The sequence below is a fragment of the Oncorhynchus clarkii genome, chromosome 10 (assembly GCF_045791955.1).
Source record: "Oncorhynchus clarkii lewisi isolate Uvic-CL-2024 chromosome 10, UVic_Ocla_1.0, whole genome shotgun sequence".
Taxonomy (NCBI): domain Eukaryota; kingdom Metazoa; phylum Chordata; class Actinopteri; order Salmoniformes; family Salmonidae; genus Oncorhynchus; species Oncorhynchus clarkii.
In genome coordinates this window covers 23,281,462-23,304,268 of record NC_092156.1, presented here as the reverse complement: position 1 = coordinate 23,304,268, position 22,807 = coordinate 23,281,462, and the positions used below count along the sequence as shown (strand labels likewise).

The 22,807-nt window shown below is 44.5% G+C and overlaps 1 protein-coding gene across 1 annotated transcript in view; it reads right to left on the bottom strand.

The window, feature by feature from the left end:
- Nucleotides 1-22,807, bottom strand: part of LOC139419193 (rho GTPase-activating protein 32-like) — a 105,603-nt gene that overhangs the window by 59,220 nt on the left and 23,576 nt on the right. The gene's annotated exons all lie outside the window — the stretch shown is intronic.

Here is a 22,807-nt window from a genome sequence, read left to right as displayed (position 1 = left end):
TTTTGAAAAGGTGTGTGATGATTTATGCACCCTATTCATGAAGTTAGTGGCAAATGATGTCTGAACTGCAGAGGTATGTGCTAGCGCACACTGTAGCAAAACTTTTTGCAGCCGAAAACAAGCATTTCTTATTGGACAAGTTCAGATAGTCCCTCCCCATTTTGGTCCGTTCGCTTCTGTTTGGTTCCTAGTGAATACGACCCTGATCTGGCTGTGAACATATTGTCAAGACCGGACGGCAGACTCGAGTAAGATGAAGGGCGGAGGGGTGTGTCTCTTTAACAACAGCTGGTGTACGACCTCTAATGTTAAGGAAGTCTCAAGTTTTTGCTTGCCCAAATTAGAATACCTCATATGCTGCATGTCATACTATTTGTCAAGAGAGTTATCTATTTAACACCACAAACCGATGCTGGCACTAAGACCCTACTCAATGAGCTGTATAAGTCCATGAGCAAACAAGAAAATGCACATTCAGAGGTAGTGTTTCTCACGCATGGTGATTTTAATGCAGGGAAACTGAAATCTGTTTTACCTCATTTTTACCAGAATGTCACCTGTGCAACTAGGGGTGACAAAACTCTAGATCACCTTTTCTCCACACACAGGAACGCATACAAGGCTCTCCCTCACCCTCCCTTTGGCAAATCTGACCAAAACTCTATCCTCCTGCTTCCAAGCTCAATATGGAAGTGGTAGGATGAAGCGGATACTAAGCTACAAGATTATTTCTCTAGCACAGACTGGAATATGTTCCGGGATTCATCGGATAACATCGAGTTTACCACATCAGTCACCGGCTTCAATAAGTGCATCAACGACGTTGTCCCCACAGTGAATGTATGTATATACCCCAAGCAGAAGTAATGGATTACAGGCTACATCCGCATTAAGCTAAAGGATAGAGCTTCCGCTTTCAAGGAGTGGGACACCAATTTGGACGCTTATAAGAAATCCCGCTACAACCTCTGACGAGCCATCAAACAGGCAAAGCGTCAACACAGGACTGAGAATCCTACTATGCAGGCTCTGATGCTCGACAGATGTGGCAGGGCTGGCAAACTATCACGGATTACAAAGGGAAACCCGGCTACGAGATGCCATGCGACACAAACCTACCAGACAACCTAAATGCCTTCTATGCTCGCAACACTGAAACATCCATGAGAGCATTAGCTGTTCCGGATGACTAAGCCCGATGTGAGTAAGTCCTTTAAACTGATTAACATTCGCAAGGCTGCGGGGCCAGACGGAATACCAGTATATAGAGCAGCCAGCCAAATAGAAAAAGTAGCCAGCCAGGTGCGTCTGAGCTCCAAAGGAGCTCTATTTTGATGGCCACCGGTACATTCAAATGTATTTTTTATATTTAACCTTTATTTAATGCCTTGATTCCATTTGAAATACACAGCGAAATTATTGAATACTTTATCAAGATTACCTCCCAGATTAGAAAATATTTGTGACTTGACTTTAACATTAATCTGAAGACTGTTATTTATCTAATCAACTATGTTTAATTGTTACCCAATTCAATTAATCATGTAACAATTAACTCATTAGGATGTGGGGCACCAAGGGAGCGGTTCTTTAAAGAGTTAACATCTCCCGAATTAAACTCTAAAAAGGTCTTTACCTATCACGCCTATAAACAGTCAACTTATTAATCATAACCTCGTATCATATCTTCATTCTGAACAGTCGTAACCTCCTTGCATCTACAAAAACCCGAGCCTTACTTATGATTCAGTACTACACAAATTGGTTTAATCAGTTATTTACTAGTTAATTAAATGTTAACACAGGATAAACATACACACTTAATACGTTAAAAACAGATCGCTAGCGGAATGGCAAAACATGGCTGCTTGTTACAAAAGAGATGGAGAGGGGGGCAGAGAGGGACAGACATAATACTTCGGTACATTTAGAAACTACTCTCACTTACAGTAATCATATACTTTGCACATGAACCGCCACCCTGTGGCACACAAACCGCCACTCAAGTCTCATACTGTTGTCCGGTATTTGGTGACTTGTCGTGTAGTCCTGAACAGAACAACAGAGTTTATTTTCCACCCATTCCCTCCTGAAGATGCTTATTCGAAGATAGGCTAGCCAGCCAGGTTGATGGTACCTAGTAGAGTGATGATTGTAGCGTAATACGATGGTTTGAGCAGAGTAGTAGAATGGTCCCACCTAAATTCGCTTTCTAAGATACTTTACTTAGGACAGCTAATCAGCCATACCAGTGATTGTCCAGGAGGTGAGTTTAACGTCTCTGCCTCATGTTGAGATTCAGAGTTCAAACCACTTTAAGCATGCAGCTGCAGCTTCATGCTTTTCTGGTCTGATATGTTAATTCTTAACCCATCAATTTATACAGTTTCATCGAAAGGGCGGTTCCGTTAGGCTGACACGGTCTGACCTCACTCAGGGGCGTGACTTATCACTCTGCAAATTTTATGTAAAACAATTATCTCTTATGGCTCCTAAAATCCCATCCCTCATCCCCCATCATTTTTCATATTACATGCACAATGCATAGGATGGACACTTCACACATGTAGTGGGGATCCTTTCCACATTACAGTATTTCCTTTATAACATTTTTAATGGCATCACAAAATAAACAAAATTACATTCGTTCTATAGTTCGCCTCTGACCATTATCAACGTTCTATGTTATATATTATAATATTATTGTATTGTTCCAGTATTCGCTTTTGAACATGTTAGTGTTTCAGTGGGAAAAGTCTCTTGAAACAAAGGACATTCCTCTGGTGAACATTGGCGAGGGAGACTTGAATCTTTTCCTCTTGATTTACGACAGGATGTGTTAACCCTCACAAGTTCAACTCTCCCCCCTTTGCAGGTGAGATGGGGTCTGGTTGAAGTTATTCATTGCAAATCTGATCTGATCTATTTGGATCCTCACAGGAAAGTCATGACATATTGTTCTGATATTCAAATAAAATCATGTTATTTGTCACATGCTTCATAAACAATAGGTGTAGACTAAGTGAAATTACTTACGGCCCCTCCCAACATTGCAGATAAAAAAATAACAAATAACGAGGACAACACAATGAGTAACTATAACTTGACTATATAGACAGGGCACCAGCGCTGAGTCGATGTGCAGGGGCACGAGGCAACTGAGGCAGACATGCACATACAGGCAGGGGAAAAGTCCCAACAGGGTAGACAATAAGTAGTAGCAGCAGCATATGTGATGAGTCAAAAGAATTAGTGCAAAATGGTATTGTATAAAAAGGCAATTTAAATAACTGAAAATGTATGAATTCAGTGTACTGTTGTTTTGGATATTGTCTAGGTCTAGGCCTATATGACTATGACTATTTTCTAAGAAAGAGAACAAACCAATTTAAACACTGTAAATAAGACTGCCATCTCAAGATAGTTTACATTTTAACCCGTCGTCTCTTGAGATTAAAGTCTTACTTACAGTTTAACTGCAAAATATTAATTGCCACAATGTTTGTTCTTCAAATTATGTATTTGATAAAAAATGAAGAAAAAAATGACGTAAATAGCCCACATTATTGTCACACCCTGACCATAGTTTACTTTGTATATTTCTATGTTGTGGTTGGTCAGGGTGTGATCTGAGTGGGCATTCTATGTTACATGTCTAGTTTGTCTAGTTCTATGTTCGGCCTGATATGGTTCTCAATCAGAGGCAGGTGTTCGTCATTGTCTCTGATTGGGAACCATATTTAGGTAGCCTGGGTTTCACTGTGTGGTTGTGGGTGATTGTTCCTGTCTATGTGTTTTTTCACCAGATAGGCTGTTTAGGTTTTCGTTACGTTTTGTTTTGTAGTATTGTATTGGAGATTCGTGTTTCGTATTATTAATAAACATGGATCGTAAACCACACGCTGCATTTTGGTCCGACTCTCCTTCGTATGAAGACGAAACTCGTTACAGAATCACCCACCACCAACGGACCAAGCAGCGTGTCAACAGGCAGGAGCAGCGCGAGGAGAAGCGCAATAAGGATTTCTGGACATGGGAGGAAATCCTCGACGGGAGAGGACCCTGGGCTAAACCAGGGGAGTGTAGCCGCACTAAGGTGCAGCGGGAGAAGAAACAACAGGAGCAGCCCAAAGAGGAGGTATGGACATGGGAGGACGAATTAGAAGGAAGAGGACCCTGGGCTCAGCCAGGAGAATATCGCCGCCCCAAAGAAGAACTGGAGGCGGCGAAAGCTGAGAGGCGCAGATACGAGGAGGCAGCACGACGTAGCGGATGGAAGCCTGAGAGGCAGCCCCAAAAATTTCTTGGGGGGGGGCTAACAGGGAGTATGGCTATGCCAGGTAGGAGACCTGAGCAGACTCCCTGTGCTTACCGGGGGGCTAGAGAGACCGGACAGGCACCGTGTTATGCAGTGGTGCGCACGGTGTCTCCAGTGCGGGTGCATAGCCCGGTGCGGTATATTCCAGCTCCGTGTGTCTGCCGGGCTAGATTGAGCGTCGAGCCTAATGCCATGAAGCCGGCTCTACGCAGCTGGTCCCCAGTGCGTCTCCTTGGGCCGGCTTACATGGCACCAGCCTTGCGCTCGGTGTCTCCGGTTCGCCTGCATAGCCCAGTGCGGGCTATTCCACCTCGCCGCACTGGCAGGGCGACCGTGAGCATTCAACCAGGTAAGGTTGGGCAGGCTCGGTGCTCAAGAGCTCCAGTGCGCCTGCACGGTCCGGTTTTTCCAGTACCACCTCCACACCCCAGCCCTCCGGTAGCAGCTCCCCGCACCAGGCTTCCTGTGCGTGTCCTTGGCCCAGTACCACCAGTGCCAGTACCACGCATCAGGCCTACAGTGCGCCTCGCCTGTCCAGCGCTGTCGGAGCCCTCCTCCTCTCCAGCGCTGTCGGAGTCTCCCGCCTGTTTAGCGTTGTCAGAGCTTTCCGCCTCTACAGCGCTGCCGGAGTCTTCCGCCTGTTCAGAACTGCCAGTTAGCATAGAGCTGCCAGTTAGCATAGAGCTGCCAGTTAGCTTAGAGCTGCCAGTTAGCAAGGAGCTGCCAGTCTGCAAGGAGCTGCCAGTCTGCATGGAGCTGCCAGTCTGCATAGAGCTGCCAGTCTGCATGGAGCTGCCAGTCTGCAAGGAGCCGCCAGAGCTGCCTGTCTGCAGGATGCCGCCAAAGCTGCCAGTCTGCAAGGAGCCGCCAGAGCTGCCAGTCTGCAAGGAGCCGCCAGAGCTGCCAGTTAGCATGGAGCAGCCAGGGCCGCCAGTCAGCATGGAGCAGCCAGGGCCGCCAGTCAGCATGGAGCAGCCAGGGCCGCCAGTCAGCATGGAGCAGCCAGGGCCGCCAGTCAGCATGGAGCAGCCAGTCAGCATGGAGCAGCCAGTCAGCATGGAGCAGCCAGAGCAGCCAGTCAGCATGGAGCAGCCAGAGCAGCCAGTCAGCATGGAGCAGCCAGAGCTGCCAGTCAGCATGGAGCAGCCAGTCAGCATGGAGCAGCCAGAGCTGCCAGTCAGCATGGAGCAGCCAGTCAGCATGGAGCAGACAGAGCTGCCAGTCGACCAGACTCTTCCAGATCTGCCAGTCGTCCAGACTCTTCCAGATCTGCCAGTCGTCCAGACTCTTCCAGATCTGCCAGTCGTCCAGACTCTTCCAGATCTGCCAGTCGTCCAGACTCTTCCAGATCTGCCAGTCGACCAGACTCTTCCAGATCTGCCAGTCGTCCAGACTCTTCCAGATCTGCCAGTCGACCAGACTCTTCCAGATCTGCCAGTCAACCAGACTCTTCCAGATCTGCCAGTCGACCAGACTCTTCCAGATCTGGCAGTCGTCCAGACTCTTCCAGATCTGCCAGTCGTCCAGACTCTCTCAGATCTGCCAGTCGTCCAGATTCTCCCAGATCTGCCAGTCGACCAGATTCTCCCAGATCCGCCAGTCGACCAGATTCTCCCAGATCCGCCAGTCGACCAGATTCTCCCAGATCCGCCAGTCGACCAGATTCTCCCAGATCCGCCAGTCGACCAGATTCTCCCAGATCCGCCAGTCGACCAGATTCTCCCAGATCCGCCAGTCGACCAGATTCTCCCAGATCCGCCAGTCGACCAGATTCTTCCAGATCTGCTAGTCGACCAGGATCTGCTGAAACCGCCAGCCAGCCAGGTTCTGGTAGTTTCTACTACCTGCCTGGGCTTCCTCTCAGTGCTGAGCTTCTTCTCAGTGCTGAGCTTCCTCTCAGTGCTGAGCTACCTATCTGTCCCGAGTTACCTCTGTCCCGAGCTGTCCCTCTGTCCCATGTTATCATTGTGGTGGGTAACCTATTTAGGGACGTTTAGGAGGGGGATTAAAACTGTCATAGAGTGGGGTCCACGTCCAGCGCCAGAGCCGCCACCGCGGACAGATGCCCACCCAGACCCTCCCCTATAGGTTCAGGTTTTGCGGCCGGAGTCCGCACCTTGGGGGGGGGGGTACTGTCACACCCTGACCATAGTTTACTTTGTATATTTCTATGTTGTGGTTGGTCAGGGTGTGATCTGAGTGGGCATTCTATGTTACATGTCTAGTTTGTCTAGTTCTATGTTCGGCCTGATATGGTTCTCAATCAGAGGCAGGTGTTCGTCATTGTCTCTGATTGGGAACCATATTTAGGTAGCCTGGGTTTCACTGTGTGGTTGTGGGTGATTGTTCCTGTCTATGTGTTTTTTCACCAGATAGGCTGTTTAGGTTTTCGTTACGTTTTGTTTTGTAGTATTGTATTGGAGATTCGTGTTTCGTATTATTAATAAACATGGATCGTAAACCACACGCTGCATTTTGGTCCGACTCTCCTTCGTATGAAGACGAAACTCGTTACAATTATCTTGAAAAATAAATTAAAGGTTTGGTTTTTCCAGGTTTCCGTTTGCCCCAGTTCTTTAAAGTTCTCTCTCAAAATCACACTTTTTAAATAGAAACATTACATTGGATGTTCTAAGCCCACAACAATGCCACAACGAGACCCTTTTTAAGGTTTGTGAAAAATCTGAGAAATTTAGATTTTTGGGTGTAGTTACTCTAGCTGTTGTTTAGCTGTGGTTTTGCAGCGAAAGTAGAGTTTGTAAAACAAATTAATTATCATATTTGGACCAGAATGAGGCTCTCAGCTACCTATTGTTACTGCAATGATGCTCCACCATCTTCACCGAATGTTCTCATAATTTATTTGCAGATAACCGCAAAAAAAGCAGCGACATACCAGTAGCCTATGCAAATTAGGAAGCCAAATGAACGGCTCTCTCACATATTCAGAAGGCTACACTGACTGACGAGAGTCACTCACTTTAGTGTCACTGTTTGGCAAGCCCTTACATCTTAGGAAAGGAAACCTAGGAAATCCTTTGGTTTACTTGTCCCGATGCGATACAATGCCATATAATTTATTAATGGCAAAGGGATATAGGATATGAACTTAATTCAGTCAGTTCAACACCATTTATAAACTAGTCAACACTTGCTGTTAAGTTATCAACATGCAGTAAATAGCCTTCTATGCGCCACGATTCCGTGTGGCTGGCTATGTGAAACACGGAAAATAAAAGTGTCAGAAAACAAAAATTAGGTTGTGGATTTCGACTCATCATTACCACTTACATTACATGGGATGTGCAAATTCCCTCCGTGTAAAGAAATTCTACTGCAACCAGAGATCTGTATATAATGATGAGATGCTTGTCACCGCCCTAACAATGGGAGTCGTCTTAAAGGCAGAAGGAAGGTGACAAGCTAGGTCCAAAATAATCCCACAAAAAAGCACTGGGTTAATTTTGTACAGAGTGAAACCTCTCACTTGGCCTCTTCTTCTCTGCTGCATTTCCCTGTCATCCCTCACTTTGTGACTGACAGGCGCCTATCCTCTCAATAGATCCCTAGAAGATGCATATAGTTCATTCTAGAGGGAGAGGGCTCGATGGACTATCAAATTGAAACTTAAATGAAAAGTATACTATTTAATATGAAGTGGAAAACGTAACCAGCTGAAAATGAGCCCATAACCGGCTGATTAGCCAGCGCTAATGGAAAACACTGGTAATACCAACTCGTTTCATGCAGACCACCATTGTCCCCGTATCCCAAGAACACAAGGTAACCTGCCTAAATTACTATCGCCCAATAGCACTCACATCTACAGCCATGAAATGCTTCGAAAAGCCGGTCATTCTCACATCAACACCATCATTCCAGACACCATGGACCCACTCCAATTCGCATAGCGCCCAAACAGATGAATCAATCTCGATTGTACTCCACACTGCCCTTTACCCACCTGGACAAAAGGAAAACCTACAGTTGAAGTCGGAAGTTTACAAACACTTAGGTTGGAGTCTTTAAAACTCGTTTTTCAACCACTCCACAAATTTCTTGTTAACAAACTATAGTTTTGGCAAGTTGGTTAGGACATCTACTTTGTGCATGACAAGTAATTTTTTGTTGTTGTTTACTGACAGATTATTTAACTTATAATTCACTGTATCACAATTCCAGTGGGTCAGAAGTTTACATACACTAAGTTGACTGTGCCTTTAAACAGCTTGGAAAACTCCAGAAAATGATGGCTTTAGAAGCTTCTGATAGGCTAATTGACGTCATTTGAGTCAATTGGAGGTGTACCTGTGGATGTATTTCAAGGTCTTTCAAGGTCTCAGTGCCTCTTTGCTTGACATCATGGGAAAATCAAAAGAAATCAGCCAAGACCTCAGAAAAAAAATTGTAGACCTCCAAAAGTCTGGTTCATCCTTGGGAGCAATTTCGAAATGCCTGAAGGTGCCATGTTCATCTGTACAAACAATAGCACGCAAGTATAAACACCATGGGACCCCGCAGCCGTCATACCGCTCAGGAAGGAGACACGTTCTGTCTCCTAGAGATGAGCGTACTTTGATGCGAAAAGTGCAAAACAATCCCAGAACAGCAAAGGACCTTGTGAAGATGCTGGATGAAACAGGTACAAAAGTATCTATATCCACTGTAAAACGAGTCCGATATCGACATAACCCATAAAAAAAGTCAGACTACGGTTTGAAACTGCACATGGGGACAAAGATCATACTTTTTGGAGAAGTGTCCTCTGGTCTGATGAAACAAAAAATAGAACTGTATGGCCATAATGACCATCGTTATGTTTTGAGGAAAAAAGGGGAGGCTACCAAGCCGAAGAGCACCATCCCAACGTGAAGCGGGGATGGCACCACGGGGGTGGCACCATCATGTTGTGGGAGTGCTTTGCTGCAGGAGGGTCTGGTGCACTTCACAAAATAGATGGCATCATGAGGTAGGAAAATATGTGGATATATTGAAGCAACATCTCAAGACATCAGTCAGGAAGTTCAAGCTTGGTCGCAAATGGGTCTTCCAAATTGACAATGACCCCAAGCATACTTACAAAGTTGTGGCAAAATGGCTTAAGGACAATAAAGTCAAGGTATTGGAGTGGCCATCACAAAGCCCTGACCTCAATCCTATAGAACATTTGTGGGCAGAACTGGTAAAGCGTGTGCGAGCAAGGAGGCCTACAAACCTGACTCAGGTACACTAGCTCTGTCAGAAGGAATGGGCCAAAATTCACCCAACTTATTGTGGGAAGCTTGTGGAAGGCTACTCGAAACGTTTGACCCAAGTTAAACAATTTAAAGGCAATGCTACCAAATACTAACTTCTGACCCACTAGGAATGTGATGAAAGAAATAAAGGCTGAAATAAATCACTCTATTATTATCCTAACATTTTACATTCTTAAAATAAAGTGGTGATCCTAACTGACCTAAGACAGGGAATTTATACTAGGATTAAATGTCAGGAATTGTGAAAAATTGAGTTTAAATGTATTTGTCAAAGGTGTATGTAACCTTCCGACTTGAACTGTATGTAAGAATGCTGTTCATTGACCACAGCTCAGCATTCAACACAACCGTCCCCTCCAAGCTAATCACCAATCTGCGGACCATTGGACTAAACACTTCCCTCTGCAACTGGACTACCTGACAGGCTGCCCCCAGGCGGTGAGGGTAGGCAACAACACAGCCGCCACACTTACCATCAATACGGGGGACCCACAGGGGTGTGTGATTAGTCCCCTCCTGTTCACCCACAACTGCGTGGCTGCGCACAACTCCAACACCATCAAGTTTGCCGATGACACGACGGTGGTAGGACTGATCACTGATGACGATGAGGCAGCCTATAGGGAGGAGATCAGAGACGTGGCAGTGTGGTGCCAGGACAACAACCTCTCCCTCATCGTAAGCAAGACTAAGCAGTTGATCATGGACTACAGGAAACGGAGGGGCGAGCACGTCCCCCATCCACATCGATGGGGCTGTAGTGTAGCGGGTCGAGAGCTTCAAGTTCCTCTGTGTCCATATCGCTAAGAAATTTAACATGATCCACACACACACCCATAAAATTGTGAAGAGGGCATGACATTAGCTCTTCCCCGTCAGAAGGCTGAAAATATTTGGCCCTCAAAAGTTCTACAGCTGCACTATTGAGAGCATCTTGATTGTCTGCGTCACCGCTTGGTACAACAACTGCAAGGCATCCGACCGCAAGGCGCTACAGCGGGTGGTGAGTACGGCTTAGTACATCACTGGGGCCGAGTTCCCTGCCATCCCTCACCTCTATACCAGACGGTCTCAACAGAAAGCCCAAAAAATGGTCAAAGACCTCAACCACCCACGCAATAGGCTGTTTTCTCTGCTATCGCACAGCAAGCAGTACCAGTGCCTCAAGTCTGGAACCAACAGGATCCTGAAAAGCTTCCATCCCAAAGCCATAAGACTGCTAAATAGCTAATCAAATAACTCCCCGGACTACCTGCATTGACCCTTTTTTGCACTAATGCTCTTGCACTGAATCTATGCATAGACACTGGACTCTACCCACACACTCACACATACTTACACAGACACTCCTGTCATGACGTTGGCCTCTGAGTATAGGAACCTCATCCCCCTCTCCCTGCCTCCCCCCTTTCCTCCTTCAAATAGGCTGCTGTGGTCAAAGGTCGTAAATTCCTGAGAAGACCTCATGGACACACAGTTATAGAGAGTAGTTTTTCATGGAGACAAAGGAAATCCTTCCACCTTACAGAACTTGAGGTACAAACAAATTTCATGTTCTGGAGAAAGTGTAAAAGATCGGTGAAGAATCCAGCTACGAACTGGTCCGTTTGTCACAACTTGGGAAGCTCATGGGAGACTGTGTGGCCACATGACCATAACGCTGTTTGTATAATAGCCCCAGATATGAGGTTTACATCTAATTGTTGTATAAGATGAATGAGTGAGTATGATACTGTTTATACAATTTCACAATGTGATTTTGGACTGTTTAATGAAGGAAAACTCAAAAAGGGAATAAATTATTAATCAGAAGACTATTGATCAGATATGAAAATACCTGAAGGGTTATATTGGGAAATTATAACTTTGTAATCTGAATACTTTCCTTGGTGTCCCGACTTCATAGTTAATTACAGTTACATGATTATTCAGTTTAATCGCGTAATATTAATACTGAAATCTTTGATAAAAACTAAGTCTTCAATTGAATGATAGTAAAGACACGACACTCCAAAACACTTACACGCACAGACACTACATACGGCCACACACACACATAACATGTGCACACATGCATACTGTGTGCACATGCATTCTTCCACATTTTGTTATGTTACATTCTTATTCTAAAATGTATTAAATGTTTTTTTCCCTCATCCATCTACACACATAATGAAAGCAAAAACAGGTGTTTAGAAAGGTTTGCATATTTATAAAAACAAAAGAGAAACAACAAATTTACATAAGTATTCAGACCCTTTACTTAGTACTTTGTTGAAGCACCTTTGGCAGAGATTACAGCCTTGAGTATTCTTGGGTATGACGCTACAAGCTTGGCACACCATGTATTTGGGGGAGTTTCTCCCATTCTTCTTGGCAGATCCTCTCAAGCTCTGGTTGGATGGGGAGCATCGCTGCACAGCTATATTCAGGTCTCTCCAGAGATTTTCAAATCAGGTTCAAGTCCAGGGTCTGGCTGGGCCACTCAAGGACATGCAGAGACTTGTCCCGAAGCCATCAGACCAGAGAATCTTGATTCTCATGTCCTGAGAGTTCTATAGGTGCCTTTTGGAAAACTCCAAGCTGGCTATCATGCGCCTTTTACTGAGGAGTGGCTTCCGTCTGGCCACTCTACCACAAAGGCCTGATTGGTAGAGTGCTGCAGAGATGGTAGTCCTTCTGGAATGTTCTCCCATCTTCACAGAGGAACGCTAGAGCTCTGTCAGAGTGACCATCGGGTTCTTGGTCACCTCCCTGACCAAGGCCCTTCTCCCCGATTGTTCAGTTTGGACGGGTGGCCAGCTCTAGGAAGAGTCTCGTTGGTTCCAAACTACTTCATTAAAGAATGATGGAGGCTACTGTGTTCTTGGGGACCTTCAATGCTGCAGACATTTTTGGGTACCCTGCCCGAGATCTGTGTCTTGACACAATCCTGTCTCCGAGCTCTGGGGACAATTCCTGGCTTGGTTTTTACTCTGACATGACCTGTCAACTGTGGGACCTTATATAGACAGGTGTGTGCCCTTCCAAATCATGTCCAATAGAAACAGAATGCACCTGAGCTCAATTTCAAGTCTCATAGCAAAGGGTCTGAATGGTAGTGTGTGTAGATTGATGAGGGGGAAAAAAATATTTTATACATTTTAGAATAAGGCTGTAACCAAACAAAATGTGTAGAAAGGGAAGGGGTCTGAATACTTTCCGAATGCACTGTACATGGCTACCTCAATTACCTCTTACCCCTGCATATCAACTCAGTACTGGTGCTCCCTGTATATGGCCTTAGGGTTAGGCGTTATGCAGATTTTCGTACCATTTCTGTAACATACTGGGGTATACAATATTCCTGGAAGTACACACAAGGGACTCTATGTAAACATAAATATATAATACTTTTAAAAATGTAATATCAAGCACAAAACAATTTAGTCAACAGGAGGGGATTGAATGTCTCTGCTGTAACCAAGAAGCTTGATCTTGACATCTAGCCACTAGCAAGTTAGCAAACCAAATGCATAGCTGGAGCCCTGAGCTGGATATATATATTTGATATTTCTTAGATATTCTTAACTTAGTGGCGCAGCATACATAATTTTTTTTACGGTATTGAAAATCATAAATCATATTTTTATCTTTAAATCTGCATTGTTGGAAAAGCATTTCACCGTTAGTCTACACCGGTTTATGAATCATGTGACAAATAACACATTTTATTTTATTTGCGCACTGGACCTGACAAACTTATTGATACATACAGTAGTAGGCCTACTTTACCATAAGTTATTTGCAATAATTTTATGCTGTAGGCCAAGTGTCATACATTCACATTGTAGGCCTAACACGTTTTTGTCGAATGCATGGAATTTTCTTCTAATTTCATGGAACATTCCACAGAGTTGCATGACATTTTCGCATAATTTATAGCTGAGAAAGCTAAGTAGTGAACAAAAGCCAGTGGCCTCACTTTCTCAAGCCATTGCTTTGGCATGTGACACCTTACAACACTGACAACATCTATTGCTTAGCTACGCTGCAAGCACAATAAAATAGTTCCATTACTTCAATGCCAATTAGTGACCAAACAAGCCATTGTTTTCTTCCTAATTGAAAGCTACTAATTCCTTTAGGAAGGACAAGCATATAAAGATGTAACACACAGAGGTTAACACACAGAGGGGATTTAACACAATGTTGCTATTGCAGAGACCATGTTTAACAATCCACCATTGATTGCTAGACTATGCAGTGAATTGTATGGTTTGTGTGTTCCTTCATACACAGTGTACAGACCACAGACATACACAGCACAACAGTCTGTGTTTAACCCCATCATTGCATACACACAGATTACAGATACACACATGAACACAATCAAACTGAATGGCCCCCGCTGTCCTTTGTGCTTGAAGAGGTCTGCTCCGTATCCTCCAGGCACCAGAACCCGATCCGCACCCAATCCATCCCTGTGATTGACATGTCATTATGAAACGAGCTGGGCAATGCGTCCAAGCACTGACCTCCGAGAGCGAGTGAAAAATAATGGTATTGCATGTTTACACAGTTAAACACACACACACACACACACTGGGTTTGGTGGGGTCTTTGTGTAACAATGAGCAAAACAAACCTAGACCCTTCAGATTCCCCCATTGCTATGGAGTGGTAGACACAGCAGCCGCTTTAGACAATAGACAGCTCAGCTCCAGCCAGGTTAGCATAGAAGTTGTTAATACACTAATCCAGGTGTAGTGGGACTGGTGCAGGACCAAACCCAACATGGTACAGAACAACAGAACAGAACACCGATCAGTAGTAAGCTGCCTTTACCATTCAGAGCAGAAATTTGTGCTGTTGATTTATAGGATAAACAGTGGTGCGCTTTATTTGAATCTGGGGCTGCCACTTGGTTAAATTTACCCTTGAATATGTGTGATACAATTCCAATTATGCCACTTTGACAGTGTTGAGGGCTGAGGGGCCTCCTCTACTGCAGCTGAACTGCTGTGGATATGGATAGTATAGATTGCATACAGCCAATAGCCACTAGGTCAACCCACTAAAGTGGTGACGGTCATGATGTGGGCTGGCTAAGCTTGACAAACAGACATAAATAATTTCAAACAGGTCACAAGATCGAAAAACGAGGCCAGGTTCAATATGCACCTCGATCCACACTGTTAGCCCACTTCAAAACAGACACATCATGGAAAAGGCCTCTATATTAGACACACTAGCAACAGGAGCTTACTCAAATGTGACCCAGCATTCAGACAAGGGACTCGAATCATGGGGAAATGACATGGCTCTGTCAAACAGTCAATTTCACAGTGCGTGGATGGAGAGTCATCCTTGAAAAATTGCAAAAAACAACCACACACATCTAGGGTCTACATTTTGAAGAGCTTCATTAGTGTCCTTGGCATTAGCCTCTGAGTTTTGGAATTAAATAACTACAGAAATAGCATCTTGTCAGTTCCACATGATACGTCAGTAGGTGGTTGTGAGGGCCTTTTCACCTCCATCTATGGAGCCAGCAGGTTTACTGTCTGTACAAAACAATTGTCAAGGCTACGTGTGGGACGCAAAATAGCAGGCTTGGTTTAAGTACCACTGTAACTCCAGACGGCTTGGCACAGCCTACTGTTTGCAGCGACTCCGCTCTTTCACTTCCTCCCTCTCTCCTTCTTCAGTGTTTTCACTTTTGTTAGCTTCCACTCTTCTCATATCAACTCTCTCTCCCTATTTCTTCATCTGTGTTCTGTGTTTTCACTTTCGTTAGTTACCGCTCCAACTCTTTTTCTCAACCCTGGGGTCTAAAATATCCAAACTGAAGTGGTACGTTTGCTCAATTAGTTCTACAGACAAAGAACCTTGAGTGAGCTCCAAGCTTGACAAAGAGCTACAGAGGAGAAAGTTGTTTGTTCTTTAAGAGCTTAGAAAGTGTGCTGATCAAACAATGTTCGGGGATGAGGGAGAGAGACAGAAACACACATGGAAGAGTTTTTTGGGTCTCATTAAAGTTGACTTAATGTAAGAGAGATGCTGGAAAACAGCTAACGGTAATCCCCGTCTAGTTTCTGTGGGCTCGTCCAAAAAAATGCATGTTAGTAGGAGAGAACATGACCTAGTTCTTCGTTCTCTGCAAGCAGAGTTCAATAATGCTGCCTCCTGCAGCATGACTAGCTAGAGAGCTCGGCTGGGCTCAGGACAATGATACAGCTAGTTCTATATACCAACAGCAAGGCTTTTCTCAGTGCAGGGGTAATGAAAACAAACCCCAAATGCAATCCCAAAGAGACGGACATTTGAGTTGAGCAAAACATACTTTCCCTGTTACTGCTGGAAGGTGTTAAGAGTTTGGACTTCTGAACAGAGAAAGGGTGAGTGTTGGGTGGTGGTACATACCAACTCAAGCTGTCATGCACATAGTACACATACAAACACAATTTGTCTCACACACACACAAATGGAAATGGTAGGCTACATGTACAAATGCACTTGCACACACATACACTGTCAAACAGACTGTGTGTGTCTCTCTCTCACACACACACACACACACACACACACACACCTCATTACCGATGGCGCTCAATGACAGTTCAGTGAACCGGGAGCGACACAGCAACCAGTCTATTGTTCAGCTGGGATCCCTGCTGCTGAACCACACGTTAAAAACAACATGTTCTGCTCCGTAAAAAAAAGTGACTAATTCCAACACCCAGCCAGTACATGTCTAGCAGTGAAATACTGACTTGTCCATTAAGACTAAATCCACCACAGTGACAGAAGACCATCCACGGTGGCCTTGCTACAGAGAGAGAGAGAATGTGTGTGTGTGTGTGTGTGTGCAGATGTGGGTGAGCAGCTATTACGGCCTTCTAGCTCTGTAGTCTCTGAAGAATAAGCTCAAAGCTAACCCACCTGCTATATTTTAGCCTAAAAAAAGCTTTCACTGACACACTGTCACTGAGAAAGGCGAGATAGACGAGAAAGAAAGATATAAAGAGGAAAAGGGAGAGAGGTCCTCTCAGTCAGTACTCACAGCATTAGAGTCCCGTTGCCACTGCTTTGGTCATACGGCCTTTTGTTTGTTGCCCTTCACGGTGCCTGCCGGGGGCTGAACGCAGAAAGAGAGCCCCCCTACTGAACACATACACACACTGAGTCCCTCCTCCCCTTTAGCCTGGAGTATCCATGTCTCACAGTGTGTGTGTGTGTGTGTGTGTGTGTGTCTGTCTCAAAGTGGCAGGTTCCCCAGTCCCGCAAGCCTCTGTTCCCCTCGCGTCCGAGAACAAATCCACTCTCCAGGATACAGATACAGCACCGTCTCCTTGCAAGCTCACATACACTCTCTCTCTCTCTCTCTCTCTCTCTGTTTGTTGTCCCGTGTGTGTGGAGTGCAACCCCTCCCTGTGTGGGATTCAGAGAGAGAGGAGGAAGGCAGTGGTAGCACCAGCAGCAGCTGTAGAGCAGTGGTTTGTTGGGTTTGGAAGATTCCACGTCGGGACCTGTGTGTTTTTCATCCCATCTGTTTTGTTTTCTCTCTCGCCATCTCTCATCCCAGTGACGTTCTCTAGGTTCCCTTCTCTCCCTCTGTTCTTACTACTTGGTTAGCCCTTCCCCAGAGCATATTTTACACTCAATTTGTCAGGCAGAAGTAGTAGTTGACGAAAAAGCGGTTTTCTTTCCTTTCTTTTTCCTGCCCTGCGCTAATCCGCTCTGTCCGTCTTTCAACCACATGCTTTCTCACTCTCCTCTTTTCCTCACTCGCCCCCTCCCCCATTGGTACAGTCCCCAGGACAAAGCAAGAGGGTTGGAGAGAGCCAAAAGAAACAGAGGGGAGGGGTGTGTAGATGTGGTGGGGAGGAGGGGGATGCCCTTGCAGGAGAGCAGTTCTTTTCTCCAGCATGTGCAGTCTTTCAATCTTTTTCTTTCCTTTTTCCATTTCTCTTCTGGCCTGTGGAGGGGCAGAGGATTAACAGCACAGTGCAGACCCCTCAGTGGGAATCTCCCTATCCCAAATAATAAGCAGAGTTGAGAGGACAGACACACACCAGCCTGTGATCAATCCCAAAAAAAGCTTGAATTATGCAACCTTTACACTTGACTGTCAATGTCCATTTACATTTGTTATAAATTAAGAGATTTTGCAACCATGTTCTTTCGACCAATCGACTGCTAGAAATTTTAGAACATGTATTTTCCCATATACAGTGGGGAGAACAAGTATTTGATACACTGCCGATTTTGCAGGTTTACCTACTTGCAGGTAATTAATGCGACCCTACGTTTACCTTGCCAGTTAATCTAAGTAAGTGGCTGAATTAATAAGGTAACGGGGCATCATATTGTGTTAGCTTTCTGCCATGTTTCAGAAGTCAAAGCTCTTTGGATGAGTTATTTGTACAGCTGTACAGTCTCTTACACTGCACCAAGTACGAACAAACAAACTGCTGCCATTGACCTAAGGGAATTGCAGGCGTTTCAAATAATGCAGGGATTCGGTACGAAGAAGCATAAGCAACTTTTTGTTTGTTTGCCAGAGAGAAGTGGGGGACTGCAGAGGTAGATGAGGTATTTGGAGTGTCCCTCCCACACAACAAACTTCACATGCTGGTATTTTTGTCAGGCTGTAGAAAAGGAGGCTTTCAAGTGCTGTTCACCTTTGGGGCTACACTGCAGTGCTTCAGAACAAACAGAGAGAAACATTGAAAGATATATTCAATATGACCAACTGGAAGGTAAGCTACTGTTTCAGGGCTCTACAGTGCTACAATTTTGGTAGAATATGCTCCAAAATATTTTGCTGTGCTACCTGGAATTGTAATTTGGGAGCACCAGCCCCCTATAAAAGAAATCACCCAGATAATAATTGTAATAATTACTTTGCTGTACCGTAGTCTCTTAAATGCAATAGAGAATAGACTGAGGACAGATTCGTGACAGTCCTGTTGCACCATTACTACAAGGAAAACGGCTTGTTTCTAGACCAAACTTTTCAAATACTATGCTACCGGCATCATTTTTTGTTGTTGTAACTGTACTCCTACATCTCTTTATATGCGCATACATTTTTCAACTTAGGAGCACAAATGCCAGCCTGTATGGACTGGATGGAGATCGCAGCAGTAAGTGGAAGAGATTAAGGATCGGGAGTGGAGTGTGAAAAATTGCAAAGCTGCTTATGAAACAAATAACATAGCAGTTGACTTACTCACTGTACACGCTGTTACTGCACACACAAGCACAGTGTCACGCAATGACACAAACATAGGCACACAGATGTGCAGGTACACAAAGACATGCGTATGTCAGAGGCTGGTGGAAGTCACTATAGGAGGATGGACTCATTGTAATGGCTGGAATGGAATTAATGGAAAGGAATCAAACACATCCAACATATGGAAAAACATTTGACTCAGTTCTTTTTACTCCATTCCAGTCATTACAATGAGCATGTCCTCCTATAGCTCCTACAAGACTCCTCTGGCATACACACGCACACAGCATGTCAAGATAGCACTGAAAACACTAGGACTGTTTCTGCTGCTGTGACGTCACTAAGAGTAGACTACATTGACAGGGCAGGCGGGCAAGCATTCATTGGGGCTAAAAAATAATTTACACCGAAGCTCCGAGCAGCTCGTCAATATGGTGCCACTGCCCTGTTATGCACGGAACTCTCCAGCAGCATAGTGCTATGCTGACTCTTTTGCAGCATGGTACTTTCCTAGTTTCCCCAGTATTCACACACTGCAAATGACTGCGGTCTCCGTAATAACCGTTAGAATAGCAAAACTATGTGCTGCCATAGAAATAGAATGAACAGAACGGGCATCCCCGTTCTTTTCAATGATGGCATAATGGATGGCCTGGCGGCCATTGCAAGTGTACCCATAGGAGCAAAGCAGAAAGTAAAAAGCAGGACGTGTACCCATCAAATGTGGCGAACAGTACAGTAAATATAAAATTCACAAAATCAACAGTGTAATGTTAGGATTCAGTCTCATGTCAGGTGACCTTTGGTCTAATAATTTTCCCATAATCTCGAAACTGTTCCCTTTCAATTGCTACAATGGTTATGCATATGCTTTTCATATTTCTTCTGTAAGAAACATTTCAATTTAGCCCTATCCATATAGGCCAATTCCCACAAGTGTAAACGTTACGAGTGTATCGTAACCTAATACATCAGATAATAATCACTGAGCTCTATTTTAACAGAGCGGTGCAGCTTTTTTGCCAAAACTTGAGGATTTTACATGTTGTGGTGGACACCTTCAAAATTATTTCCGCGGGTTGCAAATAAGCTAAATTAGCATGACAAGAGCTGAATTAAATGTAAAGGCCTTGAAAATAAAAGCTCAGTGCTCTGTTGACATTTCACAGAGATATGCTTGTTTGTGAGAAATCTTTGAAAAAATAATTTAGCATTATCTGAAAAGTGTATACTTAAATATGAAAATACCACATGTCATGTCTCAAAATCAATATCCATCTTTCCTCTATATTGTTTTATGTCCTGCGTATTCGAGAAGGAAGATGATGAGCTCAACAGGAAAGTGAGCCTGTCAGGTAGCCATCATTCTCGCACCACATTCAGCCTAGCTGACGTGATGCTGTGTGCAATTTTCCTAATTTTGTACTTTTTCTCCCCCTGGTCTCTATTGATTTAGTCACCATAATTTAGGACATCCTACAAGTGTAAAAACATGAGATTTGCACCATTGGTTTTCTACACAACAAATTATTGAACAAATTGGTCAAAATATTAGTTTTTGATTGGACACCCTAGCCCATGTTACCGCAGAAACGGAATCAACTGCACAAACACCCGGCTGTCCCGCCTTCAGTCAGCTGTTTGTGAAAAAATAAATCAATAAAATAACAGTTGACGGTTATTTTATTTTCATGACGGTCTTCATTCATAACCGTTGGTTACACAGTAAGTGTGCCAGTTCTAGGTAGCCTACATTAGATTAAGCTTTGCAGCAATGCTAAGCTAAGTGCACTGTACAGTAGGGGGGAGTTTCGCATGGGCACAGTTGGAGTGTGGACGTCCCAAGTTGTAGACCATGTACTGGGACAAGGAGACCCTCAGCTCCGCTAAAACCATTGACAACTGTGTGCTTTTTAAGTGATTGTTAAAGATGCACTACGCAGAAATTGCTCCACCATTTCCTGGTTGCTAAAAATAGTTGACTAATTTCAGTTAACGTGACAAAACAAGCAAGTATAGTGTACAGAATCATTATACCATCTAAACCGCTGTGAAATATATTTTCCATATCAACCAAAAATATTGTAATTTCAGCTGTTTGAAGCTGGTGTACAAAACCGAAGACGCAAGAACAAAACTTAACAGAAAGCATAGAAATAACGCACATAGAACACATCTACTGCTTCGTAGACTTTCAATGAGAATGACAGATCTAAAACACACATTTCTATGTGAATTTGGTCAGGTAGCCCAAAAAAGTTACATATTGCAGATTTAACAATTTGGTTGTAATATAAGTCAACCTCTTGAAAAGCATAGTCAGAACTATACATTTTGGATTATTCCATGCAAAACAAATGCAACACTTAGCTCTATCATCAGCTTTAGGCATTTACAACAAGTAACTGCATGCTTTCATGACCAGTAAACATCAACTGATCATGTTGAGGGAGATACGGGAGGGTAGCCTCACGATATGTCAATATTGGATACTATTAGTTGGATATTTGAGTGATACAAAATAAAAGTAAACTATAGCTGACAAGTACAAGTGGTTTAGGTTAATTTCCCATGTTCAAAACCATAGTGCCCACAAAGCTCATCACTAAACTAAGGACCCTGGGACTAAACACCTCCCTCTGCAACTGGATCCTGGATTTCCTGACGGGCCTCCCTCAGCTGGTAAGGGTAGGCAACAACCTCTGCCACGCTGATCCTGAACACTGGGGCCCCTATGGTGTGCGTGCTTAGTCCCCTCCTGTACTCCCTGTTCACCCACAACTGCGTGGCAAAGCACTACTCCAACAAAATCATAAAGTTTGCTGATGACACAACAGTGGTAGGCATGATCACAGACAATGATGAGACAGCCTATAGGGAGGAGGTTAGAGACCTGGCAGTGTGGAGCAAGAAAAAGGAGCGGATTGTGGACTATAGGAAAAGGAGGGTAGAACAGGCCTCATTAACATCAACGGGATGTAGTGGAGCGAGTCGAGCGTTTCAAGTTCCTTGGTGTCCACATCACCAACAAGCTATCACGGTCCAAACACACCAAGACAGTCATGAAGAGGACACAACCACACTTTCCCCCCCTCAAGAGACTGAAAAGATTTTGCATGGGTCCCCAGATCCTCAAAAAGTTATACAGCTGCTCCATCGAGAGCCTCCTAACTGGTTGCATCAACACTTGGTATGGCAACTGCTCTGCATCCGATCGTAAGGCACTACTGAGGGTAGTGCGTACGGCCCAGTCATAGACTCACCCAAGTCTCGGAAGCCATTGGCACCAATGTGTCGGAGGAAACACTGTTCAACTGACGACTGGGGGTCAGCCTGCAGGCGCCCGGCCCCCCACAAGGAGTCACTAGAGCGCGATGAGCCAAGTAAAGCCCCCCCGGCCAAACCCTCCCCTAACCCGGACGACGCTGGTCTAATTGTGCGCCACCCTATGGGACTTCAGATCACGGCTGGTTGTGATACAGCCCTGGATTGAACCTTAGACCGCTGTACCACTCAGGAGGCCGAAATGGCTGGCTTTCTATGAAGCTTGCTCCTCCACTGTCCGATAATTAGGTGAGAATAGCGATTCACCGTTCAGTTTGAACCTATTAGAACCTATTAGAGCTCCTATTAGAGCTCCTCCTTCACTGTCCGATGATTAGGTGATAATAGCGATTTACCGTTCAGTTTGACCCTATTAGATCTTCACATCTAGGAAGCTGGGACTGGGAGCAGTGTATCCCATTCCCGACCTCTCTCTCTCGATAGAATCTTTAACAGACAGTGACAATGACCAAAAAACTCTTGGCTGAACTACAACAACCGTTGTCAGGTGGAATCACATTATTTGCAAAACATTTTCGCTTTCTACTTTCAATAACTATTCAATAAAACTCTGCATTTAACTTCATGAGTGTAGGGGGCAGGATTTTTCGTTTTTGGCAAAAAAACGTACCCATTTGAAACTGCCTATTTGTCAGGCCCAGAAACTAGAATATGCATACAATT